Source organism: Cetorhinus maximus, chromosome 4, assembly GCF_964194155.1.
Source record: "Cetorhinus maximus chromosome 4, sCetMax3.hap1.1, whole genome shotgun sequence".
Lineage (NCBI taxonomy): Eukaryota > Metazoa > Chordata > Chondrichthyes > Lamniformes > Cetorhinidae > Cetorhinus > Cetorhinus maximus.
In genome coordinates, this window is record NC_135882.1 from 35968646 (window position 1) to 35985307 (window position 16662).

The window sequence follows — 16662 nt, forward strand, 5'->3', positions numbered from 1 at the left end:
CAACAATAGTCAAGTTCTGTACTACCAAACGACGACTTGGAGTGAGCTTTTTTTATTTATTCGTTCATGGGATGTGGGCATTGCTGGCTAGACCAGCATTTGTTGCTGAAGATGAATCATCTTCTTGAACCTCTGCAGTCCGTTGTGGCGTAGGAGCAACTACAGTGCTTTTTGGAAGGGAGTTCCAGGAATTTGGCACAGCAACAGTGAATGAACGGCGATATAGTCAGGATGGTGTGTGGCTTGGAGGGGAGCTTGTGCATGGTGGTGTTCCCATGTGTCTGTTGCCATTGTCCTTCAAGGTGCTGTTGAAGGAGGCTTGACGAGCTACATATGGTGCACACTTCTGCCATTTTGTAGTGCTGGTGGAAGGAGTGAATGTTTTAAAGTGGTATATGGGGCGTGAATCAATCTGGCTACTTTGTCCTGCGTGGTGTTGCACTCCTTGAGTGTTGTTGAAGCTGCCCTCATCCGGGCAGGTGGTGGGTACTCCATCACACTTCTGACTTGTGCCTTATAGATGGTGGACAGGCTTTGGGTAATCAGGAGGTGAGTTACGCCACAGAAATCCCAGCCTCTGACCTCCCTTGTAGCCACAGTATTTATATGGCTGAGCTAGTTCAGTTTCCGGTCAATGGTGGCCCTCAGGATGTTAAAGTGGAGATTCAGCGGTGGTAATGCCATTGAATGTTAAGGAGAGATGATTAGATTTTCTCTTGTTGGCGGTGGTCATTGCCTCGCACTTGTGTTGAGTGAATATTAGTTCGTTCAAGCCTGAATGTTATCCAGGCATTGCTGCAGGACTGCTTCAGTGGCGAATGGTACTGAACATTGTGCAATCATCAGTGAACATCCCCACTTCTGACCTTATGCTGGAGGGAAGGTCATTGATGAAGCAGCTGAAGGTGTTTAGGCCTAAGGCACTAGTCTGAGGAGGGCCTGCAGTGATGTTCTGGGACAAAGATGTTTTACTCCAACAAGCATAACCATCTTCCTTTGTGTTGGATATGACTCCAACCAGTAGAGAGTTTTCCCCCTGTTTCCCATTGACTCCAGTTTTGCTAGGGCTCCTTGATGCCACACTTGGTCAAATGCTGCCTTGATGTCAAGGACAGTCACTCTCACCTCACCTCGGGAGTTCACCTCTTTTGTCCATGTTTGGACCAAGGCTGTAATGAGGTCAGGAGCTGGGTGGCTCTGGCGGAACCAAAACTGAACATCAGTGAGCAGGTTATTGCTGTATAAGTGCTGTTCAGTAGCTCTGTCGGTGACACTTTGCATCATTTTGCTGATGATCAAGAGGAGGCTGATGGCATGGTAATTAGCCAAGTTGGATTTGACCTTTTTTTGTGGATTGAACATGCCTGGGCAGTTTTCCACTGGGTTGATACCAATGTGGTTGCTGTATTGGAACAGCTTGCCCAGGGGTGCAGATAGTTCTGGAGCATGAGAGTTAAGGAACTTCAGTCTTCCATATATTTAATTGGAGGAAATTTCTTCTCATCCAGTACTGGGGGAGGTGATGGCATTGTGGTATTGTCACTGAACTAGTTAGCCAGAGACCCAGGATAATGCTCTGGGGACCTGGGTTCGAATCCCGCCATGGCAGATGGTGAAATTTTAATTCAATAAAAATCTGAAATTAAATGGTTGACGATGACCCTAAAAACAATGTTGCAAAAATCCATCTGGTTCACTAATGTCCTTTTAGGGAAGAAAATCTGCCATCTTTACCTGGCCTACATGTGACTTCAATCTCACAGCAACGTGGTTGACTCCTAAATGCCCCTGAAAAGGCCTACTATCAAAACCACTGAAAAGTCTAAAAGGAATGAAACCGGACGGACCACCAGGCACCGGAAGTGACAAAGGTAAACTCAGCCCAGTTGTCCTTGCAAAGTCCTCCTTACTATCATCTGGGGGCTTGTGCCAAAATTGGGAGAGCTGTCTCAAAACAACAAGCTGATTTGGTCATGCTCATGGAATCATATCTGACAGAATCATACACAGACAATATCCCAGTCACCACCGCATCACCATCCCTGCTCCCACCGGTAGGACAGATCCAGCAGAGATGGCAGCATAGTAGTATACAGTTGTGAAGGTGTTCCCCTGGGAGTCCTCAGCATTGACTCTGGACCCCTATCAGGTCAAACATGGGCAAGGAAACCTCCTGCTGATTACCACGTACCCACCCCAGCTGATGAATCAGTGCTCCTCCATGTTGATCACCACTTGGAGGAAGCAATGAGAGTGGCAAGGGCACAGAATATACTCTGGGTGAGGAATTTCAATGTCCATCACCAAAGTGGCTCAGTAGCACCACCACTGACCAAACTGGCTGAGTCCTAAAGGGCATAGCTGCGAGACTAGGTCTGCAGCAGGTGGTGAAGGAACCAACAAGAGGGAAAAACATACTTGACCTCACCCTCACCAACCTGCCTGCCGCAGATGCATTTGTCTATGACAGTTCCGGTAGGAGTGACTACCACATAGTCCTTGTGGAGACGAATTCCCATCTTCACATTGAGGATACGCTCCATCGTGTTGTGTGGCACTATCATCGTGCTAAGTGAGAAAGATCTTGAACAGATCTAGCAACTCAAGACTGAGATGGCTGTGGGCCATCAACAGCAGCAGAACTGTACTCAACCACAATCTGTAACCTCACGGCCTAGCATATCCTCCACTCTACCATTACCACCAAGGCAGGGGATCAATCTTGGTTCACTGAAGAGTGCAGGAGGGCATGCCAGAATTAGCACCAGGCATACGTAAAAATGAAGTGTCAGCCTGGTGAAGCTACAAGACCGGACTGCTTGCATCTCCACAACATAAGCAGCAAGCGATAGAGCAAAACGATTCCACAACCAACAGATCAGATCTAAGATCTACAGTCCCTCTTCCCAGTTGTGAATGGGTGTAGACAATTAAACTCACTGGAGGAGGCGGCTTCACAAATATCTCCATCCTCAATAATGGGGGAGCCCAGCACATCAGTGCAAAAGATAAGGCTGAAGTATTTGCAACAAAATCTTCAGCCATATAAATAGACCAGGTCAGAGGCTAAGAATCCTGTGGCGAGTAACTCACCACCTGACTCCCAAAGCCTGTCCACCTACATGGCACAAGTCAGGAGTGCGATGGAATACACTCTACTTAACTGGATGAATGCAGCTCCAACAACACTCGCACTCAAGAAGCCTGGCACCATCGAGGGCAAAGCAGCCGGCTTCATTGGCACCCATAGACTCATAGACATTTGCAGCACAGAAGGAGGCCATTCGTCCCATCATGTCTGTGCTGGATAACAAAGATCTGACTACACTAATCCCATTTTCCAGTATTTGACCCATAGCCCTGGAGGCTATGGGATTCACAAACTTTCCCTCCCTCCACTACTGATGCGCAGTGGCAGTAGTGTGTATAATCTACAAGATGCATGGCAGGAACTCACCAAGCCTGCTTAGACAGCACCTTCCAAACCCATGACCATTACCATCTAGAACAGCAAGGGCAGCAGACACATGGGAACACCAGCACCTGGAAGTTCTCCTCCAAGCCACTCACCATCCTGACTTGGAAATATATTGCCCATTCCTTCACTATCATTGGGTCAAAATCTTGGAACTCCCTCCCTAACAGCATTGTGGGTGCATGTATACCACATGGACTGCAGCAGCTCAAGAGGGTGGCTCACCACCACCTTAAGGGCAATTAGGAATGGGTTGTAAATGCTGGCCCAGCCAGTGACATCCACGCCCCATGAAAGAATTTTTTTTTAAAGTATGTCAAATAAACAAACCTGATCATTTAGCCACATTGGAGGAGTTGAGAGAGGTGGTTGTGAGGGTGGAGCTGGATGTCATTGGCTTTCACATGTAAGATAGCACTCTGTTTTCTGATGTTGCCAGAGGGCAGCGTGTAGGTGAGAAATAGGGGATTAAAGGTTTGATCCTTGGTGGAACACCAGAGGTAACTCTGCGGCAGCAGGAAATGAAGCTATTGCGAGTGATACTCTGGATACGATTGGATCGGTAAGAATGGAGCCAGGTGAGAGCAGTCCTATCCTGGGCAGCTATGATGAGGTGTTCAAGGAAGATGGTGTGGTCAACTGTGTTAAAGGCTGCAAATGGAATGAGAAGTACAAGGAGGGATAGTTTTATCTTTGTAACTGGTATTCGTGACTTTGGTAAGAGCCAATTACTGTAGCAAGAGCAGAAATCTGATTGGAGGCATTCAGACATAGAGTGCCAGGAAATATGGGCATGCATTTGGAAGGCGACCAGCATGCTTATGAATTGGAGCAGAAAGGGAGGTTGGAGCTGGGATGGTAGATTGTTAGGACAGTGGGGTGAAGTGTTCGTTTTTGAGGAGAGTCGTAATGACAGCAGATTTAAAAGAGGAAGGAATGAAATCTGAAGAGAGAGAGCTGTTAACATCAGCTAACGTGGAAGCCAGGAGGGGAAGTTGGGTGATCCCAGTTTAGTGGGGATAGGATTAAGGGAGCAGAGAGGTGGTCATAGAGAGGATAAGCTCATAGGGATTGAAGGGAGATGGGAGAGAAACGAGAGAAAGATGTGAGTTCAGGGCTTGGGAAGGGGGAGTACGAAAGGAAGTTTGGCCAGATGGGCTCATGGAAGGGAGGGACATGGCAAAAGCAGCTGGTCGGATTGTCTTGTTCTTACTGACAAGGAAGTCCATGAGCTCCTTGCACATATTGTTGGAAGTGAGGATGGATGAAACAGGGGATGGAGGGGTTTAAGAAGACGGTTTATTGTAGAGAATAGAAACCAGGGTCATCTTTATATTCCAGAATGAGCCTAGAATATTGCGCACTTCCAGCAGTTGAGAGCATGCAGCACCAGACAGATTTGTCAGAGGTTGGCTCAACTAGTTCACTGCCATTACCCTTCAAGCCTGCATTTCTTTGTCTTAAGGGAGTGGAAATGAGGGCTATGCCAGGGTGAGATGGAGAAATGATTTTATTGTGGATTAGAACATCAAAGGTGTAGGTGAGACAGCAGTTGAGTAAATCAGTAGCTGAAGAAACCTTATGGTGAACAAAGGCTAGATAGTTGAGATTTTGAAAGCGCAGTTTTAAGTGAGTTGGGGGATAGTTTTTTTTTCTAGTGATGGATACAGAAGGAAGTAGGGTTGGTGCATGGAAGAGGAATGTGGGTGGAGAATGATACAACGATGGAATCATAGATGAGCGATGAGGCAAGCAAGACACCGTAAAATCGCTAGGTTAAAGGGGTGGCTGTATACTGGGTTGGAAGGAGAGACCTTGGAGAACAAGGGGTAAGTGAATTCAGAGCTGAGATGGAGTTTGAAATCGCTGAGGATGAGTCATTGTTCGATACAGAGGCTGACTGAGGAAAGCAGTGAAGATATCTGGGCAATAAAATTTTTACTCTACTTGGGAGAGTGGTAGAGAATTATGATTTTTAACGCGAGGTGAGAAGGTCAAAGGAGGAGAAGATGCCAGAGGAATAGGGAGGAAGATCAAGCTGTGATCTGGTGATTTGTGCTGGTCTTGATGGGCAATTGGTAGAAGGTATAGTCACGTGGAGAAGCTTCATTAAATGGAAAAGCGTCATCATTGCTCACCCTGATTCCGCTAAGGGCCTATGTCTATGCAATCATCCACAGTAAAGTCGTGGTTTACAAGGGCTTTGTTCAAAAATCAGCGGACATTCAGGAGGGAGATGTATAGAAGGAATGTGAGAGCTAATCCGCTGGCAGGGTCCATAGGGCCAGCAGTGGAGGGGTGAGTTGGCAGGAAGGAGATTGGCAAGGTTAGCCCTCAGTGGACACAGTAGACGAAAGGTCAGTGGGAGAGTGGGATGTGGCAGTTGGGTTGCTGCTCATAATGAGCCAGTGCTAAGTGCCTCATTGAGCCCTTCTGAGAGTGGCATAGAGTTATCTAACAAAGGAGTCAACCTGATCCGTGGCAAAGGAGCAGGAAGGTCGAGGAGTACTGAAGGGGCAAGGAATTGGGAGAGCAGATATCTGAGGCAAGTTGTGAAAGGAGGCATGACAATAAAGGAGAGGGATCTAACGGATAAAGGGAAAAGAAGTAACGCAAAAGTGGAAATCGATTGATGGGCTCAGGTCCAGAGCGGCAGCCAAAGTTCGCATGGAATGGACTCTGGTAAATCTCAAATTACACATGGCCTAGCTGCATAAAAATTAGGGTACATGAAAACCTGATCACAAATGGGCAAGAGTCTAGAACTGAATTCGAGTTCCTGTGGTGAGATCACAATGAAGTGGATAGGGTGAAGTCAACATGGAGCATCAAGGACGTAGGGAGTTAAATCCAGAAACAATTTGAGATCTTTTTGCTGAATTTTCCTGCTGTGTACTCCAGCTAGGATGATATCATTGAGGAGAAAGAGATTACCATGTCCACTTCTACTATGTAGCTGTCTTATGTAAACCACCCCCCCCCCACCGCCCCCGTTGAAATTTGACTTCCCTTCTAACTGTAGCTATTGTATTTACGATTCACAATTCCATGCAACAAAGTACGGACCACGCACCAGTAAGAGCAGCATGATTTTATCTGAAATTCACTGCATAATTATAAAGTGGTAAGAATTTCCCCAATGATGAAAAGTGTAATGTTATCAGTTAGCATTCTGTACAAAACATCAGAATATTGGTGGCTGGGTACCTTAAGTCGAAGAGAATGATTAAAAATGCACTGCATATTAAATGAGTAGATTTTTCTTTCACCAACATTTGTTTCTCCTGCTCTGAATACTGATGTGTGTCAGCAAAGTGTCTATTTGCATGTTGAGGCATCACAGCCAAGCACAGCCCTGCCCTGAGCAAATGTCCACTTGTAACACAAGTCTTTAAATAATATGAGTGACTATTTTTCACTTTTTAACGTAGTAGCATCAAAATCAAAGCTGTACCAAGGTGACCAGATTTTCAAAAGTCAGAACTAGGGCACATTGAAAATCCTTGGGAAGTCAGGGTTCTGTAATGATGTACATGATGGGAGACCATTGGCAGCAGTCTGAGGGAGGGCCATGTGATGCGATCTCCAGGATTATGTCCAGCCAGAGTTGGCAACTCTATTAAGACACCCAATTATTGATAACAGCATTTATTCACCACAGTCTTCTGTTTCAATTATATTTCTGCCTCATTTTCTGAAAAAAAAACTGAACCAAGGCTTTGTTGTTTGTCACAAGATCCCAAAACCCTCTATTCTGCTCTAACCTTTCTGTTCAGTGCACAATGGTAACACAACTCTCCATTTAACAGCCTCGTTAATTTTCATTTGCATATTGAGTTCTAACAATAGATGTTTTGAACCAGAAGCTGGATTTTAAACTGGCAAATGTATCTCAAATGTGGGAGAGTTTGTTTGCGCCCAGAGCCGCAAGCAGATCTTTTGGAAATTAAATATTTATTAACTGTAAAAAAAAATTTACTTGTGAACTCAGCACAGGAACATTGGAACAGGAGAAGCCTGTTTCACCTCTCAAGTCTGTTCCGTTATTCAGTGAGATTATGGCTGATCTGTGACCTAACTCCAGATCCAGCCCTCTAGGTATAAAGGCCAGAAATTCATTATTTGATTATTTTCTATGCTGGTCCATGACATTTTAAACATCTGTGTCCCTGGACACCAAGGGTGGTATTTTCCAGCTCCGTCCGCCGCCAGGATCATCCAGTCCCACTGAAAGTCAATGGACTTTTGGCTGGGCCGCTGCATCCCCTGCGGTGGGCCCCACTATGGTAGTGCTGGAAAATTCCAGTACAAGTCTCTTTGGACCTCCACTGCTACTAGCTTTTCACCACTTAGTGCCCTGTTCTAACCTTTTTAGGTCCAAAGTCGGTGATCTAGCATTGGAATCCATTTGTCATGTTTTTGCCCATTCACTTAATCTATCAATATCTTTTTGCAATTTTGCATTTCCATGGACACTGCTTACAATATGTCTCATCTTCATGTTATCAGCAAACTTGGATACGTGGCTCTCTATCCGAACAACTACATTGTCAACAAATACAATGAATAGTTGAGGCTTCAGTAAAGATTCCTGCGGATAATGATCACGCTCTGCCAATTATCCTTACTCTTTGAGATTTTCGCTGCCGAAGTGGGTAGTTGGAGTTGGGAGATCTCCTGACTTGCTGGACCCGCCACGGTTAAAAAGTACCCTGGATCAAGTGACTGGGTGGGGGTAGATTCAGGATAGAGCCTGGGCTACGGAACTCAGAAGCAAAGTGTAGATGACCATGGGAGTGGGCGAGTGCCAAGACGTGCTGCTTAGAAGGCCCACTTTGGTTGTCTGAGACTTGGTCCGAGTTGTTTCATAAGCTGTTAGGCCCTCTGGTCCTTACCCCTCGCACCCCCTCAACCCCAACACCCTTCCTTGGCACCTCATACCCTCTATGCCAACTGACATGTCCCATTCATCCCCCATGGGCCCTCATCCCCTCCATGCCATCTCCATAGTCACTCGTCCAGTATCCACCATTGGCAGATCTCAGGGGCCATGTGGTGATTGGAAAAAATAAACTTCTAACATTCTAATACAGCCCTCACTCACATATAGTTGATAGTAAAAAAACCCCATTCATAAAACCCATTCAGAACTTTCAAATCTCCTCAAGTAGTTAACCTCTTTTAAAAACGAGCAAAATGCTTTTCAAAGTCACATCGAAGACAACCAATCCTTTAATAGCCTCTTTAAACTGTCAGTCAAACTACAAATTCAGAATCCCCTGCTGAGATAATAGTGGCTTTTGAAACTCAGCTAAGCATTCATAATTACATCATAATAGCCCTTGGGGAAATGTGATTAAAGAACTCTATTGAAATTGTATGACCAAAAGCTACTTTTCTTTTTAAACCTGCAGCAGATGGCTTGTCAATCAAAGCAATCCAGTAGAGGACTTCTTAACTCAGTGACAGCTGCAGCCTGTTTTATTTAAAATTTAAAGAGCAGGAGGTTTAAAAACTTCAGGTCTTGATGGTTAAATTGTCCTTATCCACCCCCCAAGCATAGATGTCTATTCCATCGATTCATGATGATTTCCACACTGCAGATTTAAAGCCCTTACAACAGCCAAAATGGGGTTTGTTGAACGAAAAAATGGCCCTGCTAAGTTTGGGCTTCCCTCCTGTGTGAATCACGCCTCTGTTATCATTGTGGTTTTAGATGAGTTTGTCCTTGGTCAGGATAGATAGGGACTGTTGGAGGCAAGGCTGTTGGTAAACTTTACCTTCTTTTGAATATTATATTAACTTTGTACAGTACAAAGCTTGGCACGAGGCTTTACATGGAACTATCTCTCAACATAGTCTGTTGTCATCATTGATGATATAAACTCTGTATTTACATATTTAACATGAACCCTTTACACTACATCTGCCCCCAACTCTCTGACCCTATTAAATACATTATTTATATTATCCTACATCTCTGCACAAAGTCTCTGCATTCATTAATGATTCACAGATATTGTGGTGGTTTCACCAATCTCCCCGATCTTGTCCTCAGCTACCTCGGATAATGTATAAGATTCAAGTTCTCCATGTTCTCTCTTGAACTCTGTAGAGTAGTATGTGAATCATCAGAGAGAATCAGCTTCTGTTCATGTTGTCTCTCTGATCGTCTGGGTAGTTGGTCCATTCCTTTGATGGCCATCTTATTGCAGATACGAGCGCTTTTGTTTTTTTCTCACTGTTCTATGTTCAACCTGTACAAGATAAGGTCGCAGATATAGTGTTTTTTCCAAAACTTAGCCTTTGTGATTCTGATCATGAATCCATACTGATTCACCTGGCTGGAGATCTGGTAAATCATGTACTCCTATGGCGTTGATTATAGTTTCTAGTTTGATTTGCAGGATACTCATCCTTCTTCTCCCTTACACTCTCTGTATCTGCTGCTGTGAGACATGGCATAAGATTGTGTGGAAGAACAGGAGGTTGAGTCCGCAGTTAACTTTGCATTAGAAATTCAGATGGAGCCAAACCATTCTGGAGTGGTGAGGGTTGGTAGACTCTGTTTTTTCATATTTAACATTCACTACATAGCGTATTGTAAAGGGTTAATGAATTACAGGTAGGTTCAGCTGAGTTCCACTAATCGCATGTGTCTGTGTCAGTGAGAGCCAGTGGCATACAGTTGTTCGATTCCCAGTTTTATATTGCACGCTGGATAATGTAAACTTGCAGGTATAAGGTGCAGCAGCTGCCAGGATTAAGACAGAGTGGAGAAGAGGAAAACTGGCAATGGGAAGTAGAGAAATATTAACTAATAAGGGGGATATATCAGAGTAGTATCAATGTAAATAGAATACTTAGAGTTTTATAGAATTACAGTAGGTAATAGTCATTAGATAGGGTCACAGTAAGGGGAAAAGTAAAAAAAAAGCCTAAATCTGGGTTAATGTGCATGTATGTGAATTCAAAGAGTATGGTTAATAAGATTGGTAAACTACAGGCACGGGTTGACAAATGGAATTATGATATTATTGCTATAACAGAGACTTGGCTCAAAGAAGGGCAGGTGGGTGTTTCGGCACAAGGTGTTTAGGAGAGACAGAAAAGGTGGAGTTGAGTGGCAGTATTGATTGAAGATGGCATTGCAGTACTGGAGAGAGAGGATGTTCCAGAGGGGTCAAGGATGGAATCTCTCTGGGTGGAGGTAAGGAATGAAAAAAGTGCAATAACATTGATCGGTGAAAATATAGACCACCAACTAATGGAAGGGATGTAGAGAAACAAATTTGCAAAGAAATAACAGAGAAGTGCAAGAATTATAGAGTAATTCAATTATCCAAATATAAATTGGGATACGAATGGGGTGAGAGTCCCTGAAATACATTCAAGATAGTTTTCTGCAGTAGTATGTTTCCGGTCCAACAAGAGGGTCGGCACTGTTGGACCTGGTTCTGGAGAATGAGTTGGCCCAAGTGGATCAAATATCTTTAGGAGACAGTGACCATTAGATTATAAGGTTTACGGTGGCCATGGAAAAGGTCAGAGAACGATCCAGAGCAGGATCATTAACTGGGGGAAAGCCAACTTCGATGGGATGAGAATGCATCCAAGTGGAATGAATTGGAATCAAATGTTGGCAGAAAAGGTGACTGAACAATGGGCCTCATTCAAAGAAAAAGTATTGCTGGCAATGTCAAGGTATATTCCTTTAAATGGGAAAAGCAGGACAAATAAATCCAGAGCACCCTGAATGACAAGAGAGATGGAGGTGAAGATGAAAAGGAAGAACTGCGCGTACGGCAGATGTCAGGTAGAAAATACAATGGAGAATCAGGCTGAATATGGAAGGACCAGAGGGGAAGTGAAAAAACTAGTAAGAAAAGCATGGAGAGAGCTTTAAAAGAGACTGGCAGCTAAGAAGAATTTGCAATTGAGAAGGAGGGGCTGTGAGAAAGGCCATCTTTACTTAAAATAGATAAATACCAGGACCGGAGGATACTGAGGGAAGGGAGAGTGGGAACTGCAAAGGCACTAGCAATAATCTTCCAATCTTCTTCAGACACAGGTGGTACCAGAGGACTGGAGAATTGCAAATTTTGACTTCAGTGGTAGGGAAACTTCTGGAAACTATAGTTTGGGACAAAATCAATAGTCGCTTAGACAAGTGCAGGATAATTAAGGAAAGCCAGCATGGATTCATTAAGGGATACCATGTTTAACGAACTTGCTGGAGTTTTTTTGAGGAGATAACAGAGAAGGGCAACGCTGTGGTGTATATGGAATTTCAAAAGGCATTTGATACAGTGCCACACAACAGCAAAATTCTAGCTCATGGAATAAAGGGGATAGCAGGCACTTGAATAAGAAATTGGCTGAGTGACAGGAAAGAGAGAGTAATGATAAAAGGTTGTTTCTCAGATTGGAGGAAGGTTTTTAGTGGAGTTCCCTAGGGATCAGTATTGGGACCCTTGCTCTTCCTGATATATATTAATGACTTAGACTGTGGTGTTCAGGGCATGATTTCAAAATTTGCAGATGGTACGAAGATTGGAAATGTTGTCAACTGTGATGAGTATAGCCTTGAACTTCAAAAGAAGATGGACGTGTTGGTGGATTAGGCAGACAAGTGGCAGATGATGTTCAATGCAGAAAAGTGTGAGGTGATTTATTTTGGCTGGAAGAATATGGTGAGACGGTGTAAAATAAAGGGGGAATCTCTAAAGGATGTGTAGGAACAGAGGGATCTCGGTGCATATGTACATTGAAGATGTTGAGAGAGCACTTAATAAAGCATATAGTATCTTAGACTTTATTAATAGATGCATTGAGTACAAGATAAAGGAGGTCATGTTGAAGTTGTATATGACGCTAGTTAGGCCTCATCTGGAGTACTGCGTCCAGTTCCGGGCGCTATACTTGAGGAAGGATTTGAAGGCATTGGAGAGAGTACAGAGGGGTTTCAGAAGAATGATTCCTGGGATAAAGAGCTGTAACTATGAGGATAGATTGGAGAGGTTGGGACTGTTTTCCTTGGAGAAAAGAAGGCTGAGAGGAAACTTGATAGAGGTATTCAAGATCCTGAGGGGTATGGACAGGGTAAATAGTGAGAAACTGTTCCCACTCAAGGGAGCATCAAGAACAAGAGGGCATTCAAAAAATTGTCAAAAGAAGTAAATGTGATGTGAGGATGGGGGTGGTTAGAGTCTGGAATGAACTTCCTGAGAAGGCTGGTGGAGGCAGGTTTGATTTGAGGTATTCAAAAGGGAATTGGATGGCTACCGGAAAAAAGAGAATGCACAAGGCATGGGACTAGGTAAAGTGCTCTTTCAGAGAGTCAGTGCAGACTCAGTGGGCTGAATGGCATCCTTCTGCACTGTAAAGATTCTGTGAAAAGGAAATCTTCATACAGAAGTGGAAGCTATGATTGAAGTATTAGTTGAATACATTGCATCTGTCTTCACAAAAATGATGTGAAGGTTATGCTAAAGGAGGAGAAGAAAGTTATGAATGGGATCTTAACAGAGAAAATGTACTGAAAGCTGGTCCAGATGGAATAGATCCTGGGTTGCTGAAAGAAGCAAAGTTAGAAGTGGCGGAAGCATATGACCCAATCTTTCAATCCTCATTGGATACAGGAGTAGTGCTAGGTGACTGGAGGGTTGCTAATGTTACGCTATTATTCAAGAAAAGCAAGATGGATAAACCAGGAAACTACAGGCCCATCAACCTAGCATTGGTGGCAGGTAAGTTAATGAAAACCATTATCAGGGACAAAATAAGCTTTAATTTGGAAAACCATGTTTAATCAATGAGAGGCAATGTGGGGACTTGTTAAAGGCAAATCATTTCTGATTAACCTACTTGAACTGTTTGAGGTCCGAGAAGGTTGATTAAGGTAGTGCACTATATGTATAAACTCGACGAAAGGCATGTGACAAAATGCCACACAGGTTTATAAAGAAGATTGAAGTCCATGGAATTAAATGGAAAGTGGCAGAATGGTGGGTGGTGGTTTGCAGGTGTGTTACTCACTTAAATTTTTATAAACAACCTACACTTGGATTCGGGAAGAAGCATTATACGATTTGTAGTTGACATTAATCTGAACAACTTTGTGATGAGAGTTGTTGTAGACTGCAGGATGGTGAAATAGGCCGAAGCACTGGAGTTCAGTGCAGAAGTGAAGTGACGCACTTTAAGATCACAAATATGGAAAGACATTACACTATAAATGGCATACATTTGAAAAATATAGATGAGCAGAAATGGTGTTCATATACACAAATCCCAAGGTGGTTAGAAGGCATATGAGGTTGTCTGGGCATATAAATATAGCAAGAAATAGAATTATATAGCACATTACCACAGGAACTGGGAATTTGGCCCAACCAGTCCATGCCAGTGTTTATGCTCCATTTGAGCCTGCTCTCATCTTTGCTCATCTAATTCTATCATTGTAATGATTTATTCCCTTCTCCCTGAATTGTTTGTCTCGTTTCCCCTTAAATGCGTCCATACTATTCGCTACAAACACACTGTGCAACAAGTGGTTACTTGTTATCACGGTAACAAGTTCCACATTCTTGCCACTCTTCAGGTGAAGCACTTTGTTCTGAATTCTCTGTTGGATTTCTTGGTGACTATCTTATACTGGTGGCCTCTAGTTATGCTCTCCCCACAAGAGGAAATGTTCTCTCTGTATATATTCTATCAAATCCTTTCATAATTTTAACGACGTCTATTAGGTCACCCCTCAGCCTTTTTTCAAGAGAGGAGACCCACCCAGCCAATCCTTCCCTGATCTGTATACCCACACGTTTCTGGTATTATCCTTGTAAATCGTTTTTTCACCCCCTACAGTGCTGCTATATCATTTTTATAATATGGTGACCGGAACCACACGCAGTACTTCAACTGTGGTCTAACTGATGTTTGATACAGGTTTAGCAAAACTTCCCCACTTTTCCATTCTGTCCCTCTGGAAATAAAACCGAGTGTTTGGTTTGCTTTTCTTATGGCCTTGCTAACCTGTGGTGGGACTTATAGTGATTGATGTGTTTGTACACCGAGATCCCGTTTGTTCCTCTACCCCACCTAGGCTTGCACCTTCCAAGTAATAAGTAATCTCCCTATTCTTCCTGCCAAAATGTACTGCCTCATATTTATCTGTGTTGAACTTTATTTGTCAATGTTTATTTTTACTCATTCATGGGATGTGGGTGTTGCTGGCTAGGCCAGTATTTATTGCCCATCCCTAATTGCCCTTGAGAAGGTGGAGGTGAGCTGCCTTCTTGAACTGCTGCAGTCCATGTAGGTACACCCACAGTGCTGTTAAGGAGGTAGTTCCAGGATTTTGACCCAGCAACAGTGAAGGAACCGTGATATAGTTCCAAGTCAGGATGGTGTGTGGCCTAGAGGGGGACTTCCCCGTGGTGGTGTTCCCATGTGCCTGCTGCCCTTGTCCTTCGAAATGGTAGAGGTCGTGGGTTTGGAAGGTGTTGTCTAAGGAGCCTTGGTGAGTTCCTGCATTGCATCTTGTAGATGGTACACACCGCAGCCACTGTGCGTCAGTGGTGGAGGTAGTGAATGTTTGTGAATTGGGTGCCAATCAAGCGGGCTGCTTTGCCCTGGATGGTGTCAAGCTCGAGTGTTGTTTGAGCTGCACTCATCCAGGCAAGTGGAGAGTATTCCATCACACTTCTGACTTGTGCCTTGTAGATGGTGGACTGGCTTTGGGGGGTCAGGAGGTGAGTTACTCGCTGTGGGATTCCTAGCCTTTGACCTGCTCTTGTAGCACAGTATTTATTTGGCTAGTCCAATTCAGTTTCGGGTCAGTGGTAAACCCCAGGAAGTTGATAATGGGGTTTCAGCAATGGCATAACCATTGAATGTCAAGGGGCAATGGTTAGATTCTATATTGCGATGGCCATTGCCTGGCACTTGTGTGACATGAGTGTTACTTGCCATTTGTCAGCCCAAGCCTGGATATTGTCCGGTTCTTACTATATTTGGACATGGACTGCTTCAGTATCAGCCTCCAGTATTTGATTTTCACTTTGGTACAGCAGAAGGAGCAGGTAAATCAGTAACTGGTGTTGTTAGTTTTATCAGTATTGTAAGTACTGTATTGTTTTCAGTGTTGTAAAGTTTACTGGCAGTGCCAAAACCTATTGGGAAGTGTAAATTTTATTAATTTTAATTAATTAGCAATTAATTAACACATTGGAGATGGCAGGGCAGGTGATGTGTTGCGATTGCAGGATGTGGGAGCTTCTGGATACCAGTGTGATCCAGGGCAAACGCATCCACAGTAAGTGTTTGCAGCTGTGAGAAATTTGTCGCTGGGTTATTGAGCTGGAGGCCGAGCTGCAGGCACTGCTGCACATCAGGGAGGGGCAAAGTTACCTGGACACTTTATTCCAGGAGGTGGTCATACTCCTTAGAATGGAGTCTTCTGATTTGGTCAGGGTTGGGATGGTGTGACTGCAAGTGAGGCAGGTAAGAGGACCCAGAGGGCAGGAGTGCAAGAGCCTTGGTCCTTGCAATTGTCCAACAGTTTTGAGGTTTTTTCAGCTTGTTTGGATGAGAGTGAGGCTTCAGGCTGGATGAGCACCATGGTACAGGGAGTCATTCAAGCGGGGGGGCGTTACAAGGAATGTAGTAGGTAGTAGCGTACAGTGTAGTCAGGGGGATTGACACCGTTCTCTGAAACAAAGAGCGTGAGTCCAGACAGCTGTGTTGCCTGCATGGTACCAGGGTTTGGGTCATCTGCTCGGGGCTGGAGAGGAACTTGCAGTGGGAGGGGGAGGACCCAGTCCTCGTGGTTCATGTTGGTACCAATGACATAGGCAGGACAAAGGAGGAGGTTCTGCATAGTCAGTATGAGGAGCTTGGCACCAAATTAAGAAGAAGAACCTCAAAGGTCTGGATTATTACCTGAGCCATGTGCAAATTGACATAGGACAAATCAGATGAGGGAGCACGGTGTGGGAGAAGTGTGTTCCGGTTCGTGGGGCACTGGCACAATACTGGGGAAAGTGGGATCTGTACCTTTGGGACAGTCTACACCTGAACCATGCTGGGGCTGGTGCTCTTGTATAACTAAGAAAGTAGAGAAGGTTTTAAAGTAGTGGGGGCAAGGGTGAAAATTTGGGGAGATGTGGTAAATCAAAGAGTGGAGA

The 16662-nt window shown here is 44.2% G+C and overlaps 1 protein-coding gene across 1 annotated transcript in view; it reads left to right on the forward strand.

Moving 5' to 3' along the window:
- oxr1a (oxidation resistance 1a) overlaps positions 1-16662 on the forward strand; it is a 761068-nt gene that overhangs the window by 43915 nt on the left and 700491 nt on the right. Inside the window, exon 2 of the mRNA XM_078540076.1 lies at positions 9883-10029. The gene's annotated coding sequence lies outside the window, so the exon portion shown is untranslated. The remainder of the gene's footprint in view (positions 1-9882; positions 10030-16662) is intronic.